General features: G+C 43.9%; 1 protein-coding gene across 6 annotated transcripts in view; it reads left to right on the forward strand.

Annotated features, from left to right (window-relative positions):
- FHIT (fragile histidine triad diadenosine triphosphatase) overlaps positions 1 to 19667 on the forward strand; it is a 1483533-nt gene extending 1463866 nt beyond the window's left edge. For all 6 annotated transcript variants that reach the window (XM_032649510.1, XM_032649509.1, XM_032649512.1 and 3 more), the window contains one exon: positions 19363 to 19667. The gene's annotated coding sequence lies outside the window, so the exon portion shown is untranslated. The remainder of the gene's footprint in view (positions 1 to 19362) is intronic.
- The last annotated feature ends 567 nt before the right edge of the window (positions 19668 to 20234 follow it).

Consider the following 20234-nt stretch of genomic DNA (forward strand, 5'->3'; position numbering starts at 1 on the left):
CCACTCCCACCCCATGTTGTAATTGGGTGGGGTGTGTTGTTTGTAAAATACGCAAGCATCACCCCTGACTGATAGAAAGTCAGAGCAGAGCAGGTCTCCACACCCTGCTGTGTCAGCAGAGTTCATTTGTAATTCATCAGACTCTCCTCTGTGCCTGCCATTACTGTATAGATAATTGGTTGCCTCTCATTTACTTATAACACAGCCGTGCAATTTCAAAGCAACTGAGTCAGCCCAAAACAGAATTATTAGTAGCTACAGATGTACTGTCAAGGCAAAATTTTGACACTAGAATTTTTGAAAAAATCACCATAATTTCAGCCACTGGACCACACATATCATAATCATGGATAGTCAAAGTGAACGAGAAAGGACAGGTTTACTTATTTAGCACACGTTCTGGTCACTGAATTGTACCTTTTGAAATCCACCCCAACGGCTTAGAAAAAATCTCAGCCTTCTCCAAGAGGGTCTCCTCTCAACTCAGCAGCCTCCAGTGAGAAAGACCCAAGGAGCAGATCATAGTATTCATGTTTCCTCAGGGAAGAGGAAGAGTTAACTTCAGCTCCTTGGCCAATTCAGTCCTAAACCCCTAGGTAATCCCCACGTCGGGGTGTCTTCAATACCAAGGAAAGTGTTGGCCAGCACTCCTTCAGCCCGTCTCCAGATTGATACAAGAAAAGATTTTCTTTAGCACGGAAGTGTAAGAGACGATCCCTTGCCCTTGTTTAAGGATACTGATACTTTAGTATGTTCTTACGCTCTTTAGATAAAGGATCCATCATCTTAGACAAAGATATTTTAGTTTGCTTTTTCTTCCTCTCCTGCCCATGTTTCTACTGGATTATGCTGCCTCTTCCCTCCTTCTGTGTAGACTACGTTTACAGAACCAAATTTCAGTAGCAAGGAATTAAAAACTCAGTTATTTGGATCAGCTAAATATAAATCAAGCCCCTATGGCCTAAATTGGGAATGATAAACCATAGAATCATAGAGACTTTAGAAATAATCAAATCTAATGTCCCATTAAATGAGTTATTTTATCATAACCCAAAAGAAGAACCATTTAGTTGTACTTTAAAAACCTCCCTTTATAAACATTCTTTTAGATAAGTCCACCCCATGGCTCCAAAATGGGTTTTTAGTTCTGTTTCATTATTTTTAAAACGCTTTACCAAGATCCAGCTTTCTCTAAAATGTCCCTAACAGTTCAGGCAAAAGATTTCCCAGGCCAGTAATGGTTGAAAGAATCTACAGAACTGTTCTGTTGAGATTTAATTCGACTGGTGGTAGAAATGACTGGTGTCCTGTAGGCAATTTTAACTCTTCTGAACCTTGGAAATACATGATCCATCAGCACGGAGTCTCCTTTTCGGAAAAGTGTAGTCCAAATCCCAAAAGTAAATTTTAAAAGTTTCAAGCTTGGGACTCCCCTGGTGGTCCGGTGGTTAAGAATCCATCTTGCAATGCAGGGGACGCCGGTTTGATCCCTGGTCAGGGAGCTAAGATCCCACATGCCTCAGGGCAGCTAAGCCCGTGAGCCGCAGCTACAGAGCCTACACACTCCGGAGCCCGTGCGCCACAACTAGAGAGAAGCCCGTGCACGGCAATGAAAGGTCCCGCGTGCCACAACTAAGACCCGACGCAGCCAAAAAATATGAATTAATTTTTTAGAAAGTTTCAAGCTTTCCTTGCATCTTGCAAAATGATGATAAAGCCTATCATCACCATCATCTTCATTCTCATCTCATCTCCAGAAATGGATAGTTTATCACATATCAACCCGCATACTCTCATATGGGAAAAACCTCCTAGAAATGTCTACCCACTGCCAAGACTCTTCTTTTTCTACTTGCTTCTCTCCACTCTTCCACTCTTCTCATTTTGTCTTTGTCTCTGCCAGAAAGGAAGGTGGGGGGAAAAGACCCTCCTAGAGGTCGTGGGCAGTTAATAGGAAGAAAGGCTATGAAAATTCACCTGAATGATCTTTGACTCATCATTTACTACTAGCTATGCAGTAGCTATGCAGTCCACTCCAGCCTATGCCTAACCTGTCCCTCAGCCACCTCTTATATAGTAAGTGCTCCATTATTTTGACACTCCAGGGGCATCAATCCAATTATCATGTGGGCATGCAACCAATCAATTCAGGATACACTGTCAAAAGCAGCTCTAAATTGTGCTCCTTCTGGATTTAATACTTCTCTGAGGATCCAGAAGACACTGTAATATCTTCTGCTACCTCCAATTTATAATGAATGGTGGGCCATGGAGACTGCGAGGTCCCATCAGCTATGCCACCGTGTAGATGCATTATGTTCCCTCTGATTTCTATTTTAAAGATAATTAATAAACGATGGAGATGTTTGAGTTATGAGAAATTAGTTCAAACAGTAATTAAAGAACAAAACCTGTAGGGCAGGCTGTTTTGAGACCACCAAAAAAGAAGTGTGGCTTCTGCTTCTAACAGACCAAATAATCTGAATCAACCTACCCACTGTGTTCAACTAGAAAAATTACACAAGAGTATAAGAAAACATCTGTTAAAGGTAAAAAGGTATCACAAGAGTACAGGGTCAAGATCCAAGAAAGGACAGAAATGCAGAGAGAGGAGCCCAGGGTGAAGGGTTGCCTGTCCCCTGAAGGCATTGATGAGTCTTAGAGAGGCAGATGGAGCTAAAGCAATAAAAGCTGGGGTGCCAATGGCAGGGCCCTCTCTAAATCTCCCATACCTGGATGGGAATGTGAAGATCTGGGAAAGTGATACCCTTGGAGAAAGAGTGAGCCAGATGTAAACCAGCCTTGGTATCAACTGCAGCCCAATTTCAAAACATCTGGGCAGTTGAGAAAGTCTCAGTCCCAGAAATTGAAGTAAGGTGATTTTAAATTGCTAGTCCCATGGGGTTCCTGGAAGAAGCAAAGATAAAAATAACCTCTGGAAGAAAACAAATCCATTCAAGATCTTAAATTATTTCTGTAAATAATTTTTTTTTCAAATAGAATGCCCAATACGAGTGTGTATACGTACACACGCAGACACACACTCTGCACAGTAGCATGAGGAGACAAGTCAATATAAACAAGGTTAGAATCCCCAGGCACAGCCGTTAAAATAACTGTGTTTACTTTCTTTTGGGATAGAAAGGACCGGGTTGAAAAAACAATTCAGCAGAAAGCTGGAATCTATTAAAAGTACAGAGATGATGTGAAAAAGAACCAAATAGAAATTCTATAACTGAAAAATACAGTAGCCCGATGAATGAAGTTAGCAGCATCTTTTTTACAGGCCAAAAAAGAATCAGTGAACTTAAAGATGAGCCACGTGAAAATATTCAGAATGAACCATGAAGAGATGAAAGGAGAGTGGGAAAAAGTATGAGAGGTCAGAAGATACAGAACATTCTGGGAAAGTCTAATAGATACTTATGTACAGTTCCAAAATAGGGTTCTAGTGGAAGATATACTTAAAGAGATAATGGCTGCGAATTTTTCAAAACTGGCAAAAGTCATCAATCCAACTATTCGAGACCACACCAAACCCAGAGTGGGGGGTATAGAATACGCACCTAGGCACATCATGTAAAACTGCAGAAAATCAGATCCAAAGAGTAATTTGTTAGATTTAATAGTAAAAAGAAAAAAAAAAATAACTTACTTTCAATGGAGTAATAATTAGACCAAAGACAACAACAGAAAAATCGAAGGACCATGGAATGACATCTCTAAAGAGCTGAAAAACATAGCTGCCAACCTAGATTCCATACCCAGTTCATATATTCTTATAGAATGAAGATGAAACAAACATATTTCCTGACAGAAGCTGAGAGGATTCACCACCAGCAGACTCATACAAAAGGGATTCTAAAGAAGGAGAAATCAAGTAGAAATTGGAAACAATTTTGAACTGAATGAAGAAGGCTAAAGCTTGTGGATGCAACTAAAGGTGTGTTCAGAGGGTGATGTACTTTTAATTATGACTCATATGCATTTATTAGAGAAAAATGAAAGCTAAAAGGTAACATGCTAAACATCTTTGTGGATATTGCAGTCATTAAAAAGGAGAAGAGCATATAATGAATAATCTTAGACCGGTAAGTTTGAAAATTGGGATTAAATTTATTTTTCTAGAAAAAAATACAGTTTACCCAAACTGACACTAAGTGAAAAATATGAATAGTTTGATGATAGTAACTATTAAAGAACTCAAACCTGAATTAAAACCCTTCTCACAAAGAAAATGTCAGGCCCAGATAGCTTTACTGGTGAATTCTACCATACAAGTAAGAAAGAAACAAGAATCTGAATAAGATTCTCAATAAGAATCTTATGACTGGTGGAACAAATTCTGCCAGAGAAGAGGAAAAAGAAAAACCTCTCCCACTTCTCAATTTGTTATATGAGTTGCCTTACACATGTACCTGACAGGAATATAACAGAAAGGAAAAAGACAGACTAATTGCATGTGGAGACACAGATGCCACCGTCTTAAAAGGATACCCTATAGGTAGACAGACAGATTAATTGCAATGTGTGTGCACAATCTATGAAAAGAATAACACATTAGGCTAATCTTACGCCTTTCACCAGACTAATAAAGGATAAATGATAGGATCATCTCGGTAGATGCTGAAAAAAATCAAAAATTTGATCAAATTCAACATCCAACTTCATAAACGAAAAAGTTCTAGAAAAACTAGAGCTAGGAAGGAATCTGTACTTAAGGATGAAATGTTGAGCACTATTCATCTGAGACTGCTATGAGATAAGACTATTCACTATTAGCCCTGCTATTTCACAGTGTACGCAAGGTCCCAGGTAGTACAGTAAGGCAAGAACAATAAATAAAAGGATGGGGGATTAGAAAGGAAGGAATCCAACCGTCATTATTGGTAGACAATGTGATGCATGCAGAAAACTCAAAAGAATCTACTGAGAGACAATTAAAATTAATCAGAAAGCTTAGCAAGGCCTCTGAATATAAGATCAACATATGCAAGTTTTGAATTTCTCGGCCATTGTTTTAGCTCAGGCTATCATAACAAAATACAATAGACTGGGTGGCTTAAATAACAGATAATTATTTCTTACATCTGGAGGCCAGAAGTCTAAGATAAGGGCGCCAGCATGGTTGGGTTCTGGCGAGAGCCCTCTTCCTGGCCTGTAGCTGGCTACCTTCTCACTGTGTCCTCCTGTGGAGAAGAGAGAGTGAGCTTTAATCTCACTCTTCTTATAAGGACACTAGTCCCATTGTGGGGCCTCTACCCTCATGATCTCATCTAAACCTGTCTACCTCCTAAAGGCCGTATCTCCAATCACTATCACATTGGGAGTTAGAGCTTCAACGTGTGAATCTGGGGCGGGGGGACACAAACCATCTATAAAACCACACAGGGTATGAAAAAATTTAAAGTTAGTTTATATTAATATCAGAAATCAAATGCCTAGGAATAATTAAAGATATGCGAGCTTCTAGAGAGAAAACTAAAATGTTATTAAGAGGCATTAAAGAACAATTAAATAAATGGAGACATGAGTGACTCAGTTTTATAAAAACTCAAGTCTTCTCAGATTTACCTATAAATTTAGTGCTGTCTCACATTTACCTATAAATTTAATGCCATAATTTTTGGTGGTGGTGGTGGGTTTTGTTTTTTTTTTTGTAAAATTGGAAAAATTAGTTCTAAAATACTGATGGAAATATAGCCAGAGACGATTAAAAGAACAAGACAGAAGTATAGGAGGGCTTACTCTAAAGGATATTGACTTATTACAAGGCTACAAAAGTTAAGAGAGCATGGTGTTGGTACAAGGATAAATAGAGTGATGGAACAAACTAGAAAGCCCAGAAACAGATCCAGGCACATATGAACACTTGATATAAGATAAAAATGACATCACAGAACTATGGGGAAAGGAAAATCTTTTCAACAAATGGTTCTGGAAAAATTGGATATCCATGTAGAAAACTAATGAAACTATACCCTACCTCATACCATATGCAAAAGTCAGTTCCAGGTGGATTATAATTCAAAATCTGAAGTGCAAATTTAGAAGGGAATACAGGAGAATATTGTCACGGTCTTGCTATAGGGCAAGACTTTTTAAACAGGGCAGAAAGCATTATTATTAAAAAAGATTGATAAACTGGACTACATTCAAATGAATTTTGTTTATCAAAGACACCATTAAGGGAGAGTAAGAGAGAAAAATGCAAGACACGGAGTGGGAGAAGCTATTTGCCACATATACAACCAATGAAGGGCCAGTATCCAGAAAATAATATTTTTAAAGAAAAAGAAAAAAATGTATAAGCCAATTAGAGAAAGTCAACAGCCTAGAAGAAAATACAAAAGGATCTGAACACACACTTCATAAAAAATAGGTCTCAAATTGGCCAGTAATCCTTAGTCACCAGGGAAATGTATACGTTAAACACAATGAAATACCACTATAATACCCACCACAATAGTCAAAATTGTAAAAGACTGAAAATATCAAGTGTCTAAAGAATGCAGAACAACAGAAACACGAATACATACCGTGAGATTGCATTCGCATAAAGTTCAAAAACAGGCGTTTTTGAAAATTTATAAATTTTGAAAATGTGGAAATTTTTGAAAAATTATAGCGTTTAGAGATACATTCATTTACAGGGTAAAACTATAAAGGAAAGCAAGGAAGCAATCATCGTAGAATCAGCCCAGTGGTTACCTTTGTGGAGGAGGCAAGGAGGAGCTTTCGATTGGGGAGGGGAGTGTGGAGTGAGAGGGTGGAAGGGCTGGCAATGTTCTGTTCCTTGTCATGGGTGGGTGGCAAGACACACTGGCTTTTTTTTTTTTTTTTTGCGGCACGCGGGCCTCTCCCGTTGCGGAGTACAGGCTCCGGATGCGCAGGCTCAGCGGCCATGGCTCACGGGCCCAGCCGCCCCGCGGCATGTGGGATCTTCCTGGACCGGGGCACGAACCCGTGTCCCCTGCATCGGCAGGCGGACTCTCACCCACTGTGCCACCAGGGAAGCCCGACACGTTGGCTTTGTATTAATTCTGTGAGCTCTATACACGCACGCACACACACACTTTTCTGTATATGTTATATTTCACCGTAACAAGGACTAAAAATAAATCAGATAAATGAAAAATTTTAAGTTAAGGACAAAAGAAAAGGAAGGAAGAGATTGACTTTAATGTATGGTTTAACTGCTGGCTGGATATTCAATTATTCCAGGATAAGTTTAAACAGAAAAGAATAATTGCCGCATATATTCTTCACAGACACTCCACTACTGAAACGGAGCAGGACCCTACGGTCCTTCCCCCACGTGTCCTCAGCCTGCCTTCTCTCTGTGAAAAAAACTTCAGCCGAAGCATAAGTTTATCAGACAAGTGAGAAAATGCAGAAACAAAGGAAAACAGTCAAACAGGACAAAACAGTAATAGTTCAGTTAGTAAACAAAGCCAAGAACCTTTAGTTCCTCCTCAAGGGCTATAGATAATATTCACAGCCATGTCCTGTGAGCTGTCTTGTAGATACTGAAACCCCCAGGAGGTGGGAGAAGTCAACTACATGATGACTAGACTGTAGCCATGTTAGAAGCTGCCATAATTCCGAGAATTGGCCTCAAGGAAGTGGGAACAAACCGACGCTGGAACTGAAGATTAACTATACCTAAAACAGTCAAGATGACACTGGTCAGACCACCCCATGACCAGTTTCAAGATGGCTGTCGGAGCCGACTCTGCTGTTTCTGCATGTAGCCCCTTCCCCCTCAGCCTGTAAAAGCTCTTGCCCACTGGTAATGGCGGGTGGGGTGGGGGGAGTTGGCCTTTGGACAGGAGTCTGCCTCCATCCCCCCCTCCCCCCCACTCCCATTTGCCGGCATCCAAATTAAAGCAAACTTTCCTTTCCACCAACCTTGCCTGTTTGTTGGCTTTTGCGCGGCGAGCAGCCAGACCCCCACTGTCAGTTACACTGTTACATCAGAAAGTCGATTCTCCTCGTCTTGGCCATCCTCCCTGACTTGAAGGGACCACGCTGGCCTAGAAGATCATTATGTCAGGAACTGAGAAGGGGAAACTACCACAGAGGATGCTTCATTATTAATGATTCTTAATGATACCACTTATGGAGATCTCATTACGGGCAAGTTATACCAAGCACTTCGCAGCCTTTATTTCAGTTAAGCCCCACAACAACCCTCCAGTATTGTCCCAATGTTCACATGTGGAAACTAGGCCTACGGTCGCTCTAGGACTTTCCCAAGGACTCTCAGGTTATACGTGGAGAGTCTGGGCAACCCAGGCAGTCTGACCCTGCAGCCCACACTTAACTTTACACTAAAACTGGTGGGTCTCTGTATAGAAATGTCCTCCTCTGCTTAAATCCTAGCTAACTAAAGACAAGAGTTGTACAGTGAAGCTGAGGTGCAAGATAGAGCTTACTCTGGCTTCTTCACTAACTTCAGGAAAAGTACCAGTATCTGGTGATTTCTGTGCTGGGGGCTTTGCGCAGGTCACTTATCCAATCATCACAAGCACTCTGCCAAAGAGACAGTGCTGTCCTGTTTCCCTCTGCAGCGTCGGCTATGGGCTGAATATTTGCCTGAAAACTAAAACTGCATTTGATGAAGAGGAGTGAATCACAGCTAATCCACCGTGGACCATAAGGCATAAGATGTTGCATTCCCGGAATCAGTGAGGACTCCCAAGGGCTCCATGCAAAACCTTTCAGTTAGGGTTTCCTTTAGAGATAGGGGGTTTTCACCAAAAGTCTTTAATTAGCCCTTGGATTTCAAAAACATTTAGAAAACAGTTGAGAGAGTCAAACGGAAAATAGGACGCGTGTAGCAGACATGGGACTTGGGAACTGCCAACCTCTTCCAAAACCACAGTTGTAAGCATGTGACTCCCGCTTGGCCAGTTAGAGAGCTTCTCTACTGTTTGGTGTATGGACATAGAGAGAGAAGTCCTAGAAGGGGGTGATATAGACTAGACTTGAGGCTACTGGCACTCATTCTGCTTATATTTGGAGAAGTCTGATGCAGGACAATGCCCCAGAGGAAAGGGAGACAATAGATAAAGGGAGGAGAAGAATTGTCTACAGCCACCCCATCCTTCGTAGTTAAAAGGTCGAAAGGGCACTTTTCTCTGGAGGCTCATTTGAAATGGGGTTTCCTTACTTGGCTTCAAGAGTCCTGGCTACAACGTGGGCCCAGATCGCTTGCCTCCTAGAGGACCTCTTTAACCTTGAGGTTCTAGAACTCAAGCACCAACTCTTGGTTGAGGTCCCACTCGGAGCCCGACACCGTCTGAGGCACAGTAGGTGAAGTGCGTCCCTGCCCCAGAGATGCTGATGATGAATCTGAAGCAACATTACTGATTTAAGAACAAGCAAGCGTGTAACAGCATTCTGCGCAGGTCGGCAGTGCAGTGTCAGTGCCACCTGTGGCCAGATCGATTTCTCTACCTTATCCCACCATAAAGTGGCTGACTTTGTGTCGGTTGTGTCTACCACCCCATGCCCACAGACAATTACCTGCCCTGCAAGAGCCAGCCCCACGGTCTAGGGTTAGCCAATCAATTTTAAGGCGCATTTAAGAGATTTTTCGAAGTGTGCGAGTCCTCGCGTAAGATGATAGATCACGTAATAATTAAAGCATTAGAAGAGCCCAACTGAGGATTCTCTTTCCACCAGCAGATATCTTTAGGTCAAGAAGGGCGATAAAAACCGGCACATCATTTTCATTCCTTTAAGAAAGGCAAAAAGTGGCCTTGAATATAATGAGATGTTCTTAGCCATTTTCCTCCAAATCTCCATATCGTGTTCCAGTGAGGCTCCAAAAAAGTTAAGAATTGTGGGCATTCTGAGCTGCAAGCTGATAGGGTGGTATTGTTTTGAAGAAGTGAAAGCCCATGATATTGCATGAATCATTTTTTAATTAGAAATAAGCCAGAGTCATAGACAGTTATGGGAAAGGGAAGCTCTGTAACAGGGCTCCCCTTAGAACTCTGCCCCCTCTCTTATCTCTCTGGTGACTCCTGCAGATTCCAGAGTTATCCGTTTGGAAAAAGGAATACGCCCAAGGCAGTGAATCAGCATTTATCTGTGACAAGCATTTATCAAGGGTTTGCTTTATACTCTCCTTTCAAGGATCTGTTGTCTATCTGAACAGGGTTTTTTTTTTTCTCTTTTTTTTTTTCTTTTTAAGTTTGACGATCTGGTTTGTGGTTAATTTTTATTTCTTTAATCCTTCAAAAGAATGACACTCAATGGAAATGAAAAGTAGTGCAAAAGTTTAAAAGAAAATTATTTCCAATAAAACCTAAGAACTCCCCTCATTCTGGGTAAGGTTTCATGATGCTGCAGTTAAAAATATAGCTTCTTTATATAGAGTATCTTACGTCAACTGTTGACCTGACTCTTAAAATACACATCTATACCCTCAAACTCACCCGAGGTCATACAAAAGAATGAACATATCAAAATAGGAAATATGTTAAGTTTATGATCCTTTTAAGTGGGACATCAGATCATGTCCCTCCCCTATACTTTGTAAAGCCAACCAGGACCTAATCACAGGAGGCCTTGTAGGCCACAGAGAAGGACTCAGGATAGGATCCAGTCTCATCTCCCCTGACTCTGCCCCACACTCTTGCCTCCAGCTTTCCTGCTCCCTGGCGCTTACTAGATTATGTCAGACAAGCTCCCGCCTCCGGGCCCTGGCATTTTTTGTCCCTCCTGCCTGGAATTCTCTCCTTTCCTCCCTCCGTTCTGTATTTGACTGAAATGTCATCTTCTCAGAAGGGCCTTCCCCAAGTTCCCAACCTAAAATAGAGCCCCGTTTCCTCCTATCCCTTAAACTTGCCTTATTTTTCTTCATAGGGCTCACGATCACCTGTCATCATATTACAGACTTATTTGTCTGTACCTTCCACTAGCAAGTAAGTGTCCGAGGACAGGGCCATTGTCTTTGGAACTTAGAACAGTGCCTGGCATCTCAGGGGTGCTCAAAAACACCGAGTGAATGGACGAGTGACAGTATTTCTTTAGAATCTAGACCTCTCTCTGGGCCAGGTACTACACTAAATGCTTCACTTGTGTCATCTTTAGTCCTCATAACAACTCTTATGATGTAGACGCTACTATTTTCCTGATACATAGATGATGGAACTGAGGCACAGGTGGGCAAAGTAACTTGACCAAGGTTGCACAGCTAACAAGTCACAGGCCTAACTTGAGCCCAGAGCCCATGCTCTTAAATATTAAGTCAACCCTTTAGATACTCCCAGGGGTCCCCCCACCCCCAGAGCAGCTTCACTGTGTGCTCTCCCCAGAGCCTGCACCCCAGGGTACTGTCTTAGAGCAGTGCCGTCCAATAGCAACAGAATGTGAGCTACGCATGTCCTTTTACATTTTCCACAAGCCACGTTAAGGACAGATTAAATTAATGTTAATAATATGTTATATTTACCCAATATATCCAAATTTAATCATATCTTTATAATATGAAAAATTCCTAATATAAAAATTATACAAATATAAAAAAATAATGTGATATTTTAAATTCTTTGTTTAGAGTAAGTCTTTGAAGGCCGGTAGATATTTTATACTTTCCGCCCATCTCCATTCAGACTAGCCACGTTTTTCAGTGCTCATTCACCATGTGTGGGTGGCGGCTACTATGCTGGACATTGCACCTGTGAAAAGGGGTTGAGCTCTGGAGTTAAGGAGATCTGGTTCCAATCCTGCACTTACTGTGTGACTTTTTCCCAGCTGTTAAACTGGGGTTCTGACATCTACGCCACGGGACTGAAGTGAAGATTAAATGAGTTCTCCGTGAGTAAGGCTGCACACACCTAGCACAGGAGCTGGCCAATCGATGGTCTGGACGGATGGCTTTCCCTCCCACCCAGAAAAGAGAAGCTTCTGAGCACAGCCTTCAGGGCCTCTCTCCTCACTCCAGTTGAGCCCTTTGAGCCAGTGCCTCTGCTTCCACTGTCTGCCAGGGGTGGGGAGGTCTCCAGTGGGAGGGACAGGGTGGGGCGGGGGGGGGCCCCTGGCTCGAGGCCTTCTCCCCTGGACCATCCACCTGAGCTCTGGAGAATAGGTGAGCCTCCTAGCCCCCTTGCAGGGCACATTTATAGGGCTCTGCATTTCCCCAGGGGTCTCTTCCTGGACAAAATAACCCTTAAATCCCCAAGGTGAGCAATCAGCTATCTCTCCTATCAGCGGAAGAGAAAGTTTCCATCTCCCTACGGAGAAAAATCCGAGACTCTGAGCGTCTTTGGGCTGGAAGGGAGTTTAAAGAGCCATTACTTCAACCTGTGGTTTTACAAAGGCAGAAACTGTGGTCTAGAGAGCAGATACAACTTGCTCAGTGATGGTACAGGCTTAAAACTAGACCCTTTGCATTTACGGGCTATCTGGACACATGTAGAGATGGAGCCATAGAGATTTCCCTACATGGGCAGCTGACACCTCTCTACGGGGTACGTTCATCTTTGTCTTTTCACAATCTGCATTTCATCCTCAGCGCTAGAAACTCGGGAGAAGCAGGCACTATTCCCAGGAGCCTTCAACTGTTTTCTTGCCAGTTTTCTACCCTTGATCTTTTGGTGCCACATAGAACTTAAACGTAATTCACGTTAGCCTATTTGTGAATAACTGAAGTAAACCATAACTTATTTGACCATCAGTTTCGTAGCATTAAAATACAACCTTAAAGATGTCATCTCTGTTTTTGATGAGAGGCTCGGCTTCAGGTAACAGACTTTTACCCATTAGCCTAAGGATTTTTTTGGATTGTAATCTCAGCTTACATACAAGGCACACGGAACACAGTTCTATCAACTTCAGTGCCTTTTAAATGGTGGAGAGGAAAAAACATAATGACCCCATTAGGCTGTTAAACGTGCTGAACCCCGACAAATTCTCACCGTCACGATCCTTGAGTATTTGTCTATAATCCCTCAGCAAATATACCTTTTATTCAGCTACAGAGCTGTAGACACTCCAGACACAAGTGCCATTAATTAAATAACACACTCAGCAAACTCTCAGAACCATTAATTTATCAAAGGTAGCCTGTTCCACGCTTGGCTCGAAAATTCTGTTATAACAGGAGAGCACAACTAGAGCGAAGGAATATGCTGGAGGAAGGTCACCCTCAAAAGCACGATAAGAAGCTGCTGTCAGACAAAGTAAATGACAAAGCACGCGGGCCTCTTAGCTTTTCCTTTACCCCTTGGAGGATTTGAAGGAAGGGAAAGTGTTTCACATTGTAGGGACTCTCTTTCTCAAAATTAGTTTTGTTTGTGGAAGACGGAAGGAAATACGAAGTAATCCTTTTTCATTTCCACTGAGTCTTGGGGAAAAGTAATATCAGCTAAAGATTTAGAGACAAATAAAGGCTGTTCTTCCTCAACTCCGTCAGAACGAGGAAGCCTTTTAGGGAGAGTCTTTGCGAGGCACAGATACGGGGACGTGAATGTCCGTGGACCAAACGGAAGACGGAAGCCTTACTGCCTTCCAGTGGGACAGGAGAACATGCCCACGAGCGGCACGAGCTGCCTAGCGGGGGGTTTGCTCTGCTTCATCTCCCTCCCAACACCTAGCCTCAAAGCTTGTGTAGCTTCGTTTGCCAGGACACGAGGGGATGCCGGGCTGCATAAATCACTCACAGCCACAAGCGCTGGCATCATCATTCTTGCATGGTCACTATTCTTTTTTTTTTATTGGGCTGCATAAATCACTCACAGCCACAAGCGCTGGCATCATCATTCTTGCATGGTCACTATTCTTTTTTTTATTTACTTTTTTTTTTTTTTACATCTTTATTGGAGTATAATTGCTTTACAATGGTGTGTTAGTTTCTGCTGTATAACAAAGTGAATCAGCTATACATGTACATATGTTCCCATATCCCCTCCCTCTTGCGTCTCCCTCCCACCCTCCCTATCCCACCCCTCCAGGCGGTCACAAAGCACCGAGCTGATCTCCCTGTGCTATGCGGCTGCTTCCCACTAGCCATCTGTTTTACGTTTGGTAGTGTATATATGTCCGTGCCTCTCTCTCACTTCGTCCCAGCTTACCCTTCCCCCTCCCCATGTCCTCAAGTCCGTTCTCTAGTAGGTCTGCATCTTTATTCCTGTCTTACCCCTAGGTTCTTCATGACATTTTTTTTCTTAGATTCCATATATATGTGTGTGTTAGCACACGGTATTTGTCTTTCTCTTTCTGACTTACTTCAGAAGTCAGACTCTAGGTATGACAGACTCTAGGTCCATCCACCTCACTACGGATAACTCAATTTCGTTTCTTTTTATGGCTGAGTAATATTCTTTGTGTTTGATTCATCCCTTCAAAGAGAAGAGTGACAATGCTGAGTCTGTGGCCACTCCATAAAGGACAGCCCCGGGGTGAGCCCCGACCCCGCCTCAGGGCAGAGGTCTGCATCTCCCCCCCTGAGGGGGGCTGGCCACATGGTACCCAGAACTGTTTTCTGTGCCCCGCTCAAGGTGACAGATGCGGAGGATTGGGAAACAGACCCTGTTTAAAGGGAAGTTAAGTAACACCCTCTCGTAGTAGGAAGCTGTGTTATTGATCCGCAGGTGTAACCAGCCACAGAGGAACAGTTTTGAGTGAGAAAAATTGCAGGGAAGTTGCCCTGCTCTCTTGAGTCCATCCTCACATCACTGGGTTTCTGGCCACTGCCCTTGGGGAAGGGTAACCCCTTCCTGGCTGTAAATGGATGGATAACTGCATCGCCTCGGTTCATAGTCAGAGTGGCTCTCTGATCCTTCCCATTTCTTCTCCCCCAGCTTCTTTTTTTACCCACGTACTGTAAGAGATTGCCATCAGCAGCTTTTGTGGTCCAATTTCTGAGGCCACTTTATTAAGAAAAAACTGAAAAGCAGGGGTCAGGGGTGCCTGCCCTTAGAAAATGGCTCACCTTGCTTTTGCTGTGAGCAAAATGACTTTCCATGGCTGTCTGCCTGTATCTCCAGCCTGCTACAAACCAAGAATTACTTTTTTTTAAAAAAAACAGTGAGAGCTATTACAGAGGAATTTTATGTTAGGGTCTCACAGCTTTGTTTTGTGGGCGAGTGTAGTTACTCTGTTTTAAAACCATTTCTGGGTCAGCTTTGGGATGGAGGCAAAACAAGTTAATTTATTCATCCTTGTGGGCAAGAGGCACTACCTTTGATGGACAATACTTGTCCCGTACGTGTGGCTCTGCTAAGAGGGCAGAGGACAGACAGCCTTAGTAGAAGTTGAATATTTGCCACTGAAGGCTCCTGAAACCTGTCTCCAGCAACTGAATTGCTTTGGGCCTTTGGAGCATTTTCCTGGGAGCACACTCTGGAATTGAATGAAGAGAGAGACAAGCTTGGAGGCTTCACCTTCACACTTAATAATTCCCTGCCAGCCCAGGCCACACTCCAGATAGTTAGATCAGAATCTCTAGGGCTGGGGTGAAGGCTTGGCATCGGTTAGACCTCCCCAGGGGGTCTAAACCACAAAGCAGCCTAGGTGAGAGACACTACTTTAAAGAAACAGGAAGGCAGATTGTGTTTTTATGGTCCCCAAAGTTCCTTTGACACTCTACCAAGGTAAATTACCTGGGGTCAGCTCCCACCCAGGTTCATCTTTAGAAAGAGAGACAGTGATCTGTTTTCTTAGCTTCAAGACAGAAGGGGCCTCCTCCCCTGGGCCTCTAGGATGGAGGAGGGACAGGGTTAATAGGGAAGAGTCTCCTTCATTGACACAGTAAGAAGAGGTTCCCTTGAATGTACGCAGAGGGTGGTTGGAACTGTTGGAAACAGAGGACTCTGCCTGATGGAAGTCTGATGATGCCCGCATGTTTAAGGAAACATTGGCGTGGTTCAGTTCAGACCCCGGCTGGGATCCCCTGGCCCCCTGCTTTTACCCTGTCCTTACTCAGGTAGGACAACAAACTGCAAATCGACTCCAAAGACTTGCCTGAAGGTTTCAGGGAGAGATGGGCGAAAGGATTACAGCCCACACAGCAGATCTTACTCAAAACTTACTTACATATATATGCGTTAGCATACGGCATTTGTTTTTCTCTTTCTGACTTACTTCACTCTGTATGACAGACTCTAGGTCCATCCACCTCACTACAGATATCTCAATTTCGTTTCTTTTTATGGCTGAGTAATATTCCATTGTATGTATGTGCCACATCTTCTTTATCCATTCAGCCGATGATGGACACGTAGGTTGCTTCCATGTCCTGGCTGTTGTAGATAGAGCTGCAATAACTAACACACCATTGTAAAGCAATTATACTCCAACGAAGATGTTAAAAAACAAGACAAAACAAAACAAAACTTACTTACATCTTCTCCATCGGACTGTTTTATTTTCCTTCCTAATTCAAAGCTCCCCTCTCCAAAAATCTCTTCTACCCTGCAGAGCCACGGGGCCTCCTCCCTTCTGTCTCCATTTCCTGCTCTGTAAAGCCAGCCCCTGCTTTGAGCTCCGTGATGCCACCTGTTCCTCCTCCAGCGTGGCCTTGCAGGGGGAGGGGACAGTCCCAGCTCATCTTCACTGTGTTCCTTAGGAACACAGAAATACTTGAAAAGCACGTGTTCAGGGGGATCAGTCAAACCTCAGACATTCTGGGCTTCTGTTCTCCGAACTCCAAAAGCCCACATTTTCTGGACTGCTCACCTGGCACCCGATTATCTACTGCCTTGCCTCACCCTGTGTGATGGGTTTCCCCAAATGGGCTGGAAGCGCCTTGAGGATCTCATTATTCAACTCTTTGCACCCTCCTTAGAGCCTTCTTCGTGCTTCAGTAAATACATTTGTTGATACGCCCAAATGGCATTGGAAACACCACTGCCTAAAGGTGAGATCAAAGGGAAGTGGGGACATGAAGGGCACGTAGTACATGTAGTCCAACCAGAAGATGGCAAGGTGAGTCCGTTGCCCAGATGTGCCCTCTTGGATAATGAGGCCGAATCTCCCCCTTGTAGCTGAGCGCTGACTTTCACTTGCTTTGACACTCGTGGGCCTCTGCTCCCTGGTGGCCTCGGCCTGGCAGTGCAACACAGAGAGTAAGCAGTGATGAGGACAGCAGCAGAGGCTCACACTGGTGGGTCCTTCTGATGCGGTAGGCACGGCTCTGAGCACTTTACGTGTGTTCACCCACTCAGTCCTTCCCGCAGCCCCAACCTTGCACGTCTTACGTCACCCACACACACACACGCAGCCAGTAAATGACGAGGCTGGGCTTCCGCCCCAAGTCTCAAAGTCCAACATGTTCACTCGCTGTGCTCTGGCAATGAAAAGCGGACTCTGCCTCCCACAAGCTTCCAGGCTAGTTGGAGAGAAGGAACTGCTGAAGACAGAGCCTTAAGTAGCCAGGCGGACAGCTTGAATGCCAAGGCCGTGTGAGGCATGCTTTGCAGAAGCATCAGAAGCAGACTGACAGAAGGCCCGCTCAGGAATGGACGCACAGGCATCCAGGGAGATTCAGAAATTACAGGGCCGGTGCCGGGAAGGGCAGGTGAAGGAAATAACACAGGGCCACGGTGTTTAAAAGACCAAAAATAAAACCGAGGGAAACTTTTCCTAGGACATAAATCTGCCCTCGACAGGTGAGGCGGAGGAAAAGAAAGGGCACATCCATTTTCAGGCCTGCACAGGTGCCTCTGACTCAGAGTCAATAATCGTTCAAGGACAAGGGCAATGATGAATGATCGGGAGATGACGCATGTGTGCAAGCCAGATGGGTGGTGCTGGGAACAACAGGGAAAGGTCCCAGCATCACACAGGAATGAGACAGGCCCCCTTCTGCAGGGGGTTGGGGGGGATGCAAACTGACTGGTACCTGCCCCCTACTTTCCACGCCACACTTACAGACATCAGTGGACCTGGGGAGGCGGGGAGGGGATCCTGAACCGAAGTGTGAAGGCTGAAGCAGAAGTGAGTTGGTTTCTGTGTTCTGGATCCTGGAAGGGAGCACATGTAATTCCAAAGGGGTGCCCTGCCTGCCCTCTTTGCTCTCTGGCCTTCTTATGAACTTACAGAAAAAGTATAGCGCTAGACTCACTAAAAGCTCACTGCATGAACCAGAGGCTGAAGTGTGTGCCCGTGTGTCCTCACCCAGTGGGGTTGAATGGGCCCGTATTGAGGTATTGAGCATATCCTTGAACTACACACGGGAACGAGCAGGAAGCCGGGTCTTTGCACCTTGGCCTCCCAGGTCTGTGTCCACAGTGTTGCACTCTAAGCCATAAATAGCGAACAGTAAGTGAAAAGCCATGTAAATCTTCACTGAAGTCTCTGAAGGAAAACCCTGAAGGAAAGTCCATTTGTGCTTCTCCACAGTGGTTCTCAAAATCTCTTCATATATCACACCCATGGTAGCTGCCCCTAGTATCTCCTAAGAGCCCTTTCTTTCACCCTCCCCCAAATTGTATGAAATGTAGCCTGTAAAATTCTGCTCTTTCGCCCCCTCCTATTTAATTTTCCCTTTCCTGGAATGGTCTGCCCTTGTAATGTTCCCCAAGCAAGTTAGCCCCGGCTAATCCAGCTCCTGACCACACCCACGTTACTAATCCCAGTGAGTAAGGCCCAGAAGCCAAGTATCCAACAGATTCTCCTTTGGGGTAAAGAGAGGGTATCAGAGCTATGAAATACATTTCTATGAGCTAGGAATTATCTTTTTTTTTTTTTTTTTTTTTCCCACAAATAAGATTAAAGGGCTTCCCCCACTTTCCTATTTTATAAGTAGAAGTCCTTTGTTTTAGGCCTGGCCTAAATCCTTCAGGTAACTTGGCCTTGAAGTAAAGCTGATTCTGCATGCTACATACTAGCTCAAGAATTCCCCCGATCCAGCGGCGGGTGCCTCAGACTAGTATGGAGGCTTGTTAACAAGCACAGATTCTTGGCCTTCTCTCCACACCGGCTAATTCAGAATGTGGAGGACAGGCTGGAGAAATCCGTGTTTTTCTTACAAGCTTGCCAGGTACTTCTGATAATGTCTATATTTGAGAATCTATTCTTATCTAATTCGAGGTCTGAATTGGCTTCACTTTGTATATAAGACTTGCGTCCTTAAAGCAGATTAAGAGACCATGCGGTTGACCTCTGGGGCCTAGGCTGTGGGCAGAAGGCACAGAACAGGTGGAGATCCAGGGAGTACGGGCATCTGCAGGGCTGGAATCCACCTATGTCACGCCACCGGCCCACATCTATATGGCTTCGTGTAACGTGTTAATGGCAATCTAAGAGATCGGCAGTAAGCAAATTTACATTTTGTTTATTGCCATGGTTCAAAAAAAATGCTATTTGTTCTAACTAAATGTCTGGTTTATGTTCTGTCATTTCCAGGCACCAAAGGAACTCAAACAAGTCCCAAGGCATAAGGAAATGGGGCTCGTGCTTTAGGACCCTGCGGCACTGAAAATGAAGCTAAGCAGACTTTATTACATCCTACAATTCGACAACCTTTTGCAAAGCATCTTATTATGCTTGTGGAAGCAGTCGGGGTTATGTTTCAATCACAACGACTGACAGGCTGCCTTCAGAACAACGGCCCCCGTGGCCCTTCCACACTTCTTTGGCTATGTACTTAGAATAGAACCTTTTCTAAATTGTCCCTTGGCCTGGATGGAAATAAAATGATAGTTAAAATATCTAGCTTGCATGTTGGCTAACTTAAAAATTGACGTTTGGGGTCCTCTGAAAGGCACAACTGAGGATAGATCAAATCTCCTGTGTTTCCTGTAAACCAAAGGTTTGTTAAGGCTGAGAGAAGATTTACAGGGTTTCCTTCGTGGTAGGTAAGATAATAGAGTAAGACATGTGCACCTTTTCCTCGGTTATATTCTCCTCCTGCCTTGGGTGCAGAGAGATGGATCTGAAAGAGCTTAAGGTGGCAAAATTAGCTTCAGGAAACTAATAAACACGTAATGTGCTGACTGGACACCGTTCTGGGCTGCTGGAGTGGTAGGAATGTAAGGAAAAGGATGGGGAAGCTCTCAAAATTGGTTGAGGAAACATGCCCCTTGCCCGTAACGGTCAATTTCTTTAAGGAAGGATGACAGAAGTAGGCTCTTTCTTTCCTCTGGTAGATTAATAAAACAGGGGATTCGAGTTTATAGAGGAAAAAGTAAAACACGCCAAGAGCACTGCTACAAAGAGCCCAGAGCAGGACTTCTCTTTGTCACAAAAAGCCTCCTTGAGAATCTCTTTTGGCTTAT

This window comes from Phocoena sinus, chromosome 11 (genome assembly GCF_008692025.1).
Source record: "Phocoena sinus isolate mPhoSin1 chromosome 11, mPhoSin1.pri, whole genome shotgun sequence".
Lineage (NCBI taxonomy): Eukaryota > Metazoa > Chordata > Mammalia > Artiodactyla > Phocoenidae > Phocoena > Phocoena sinus.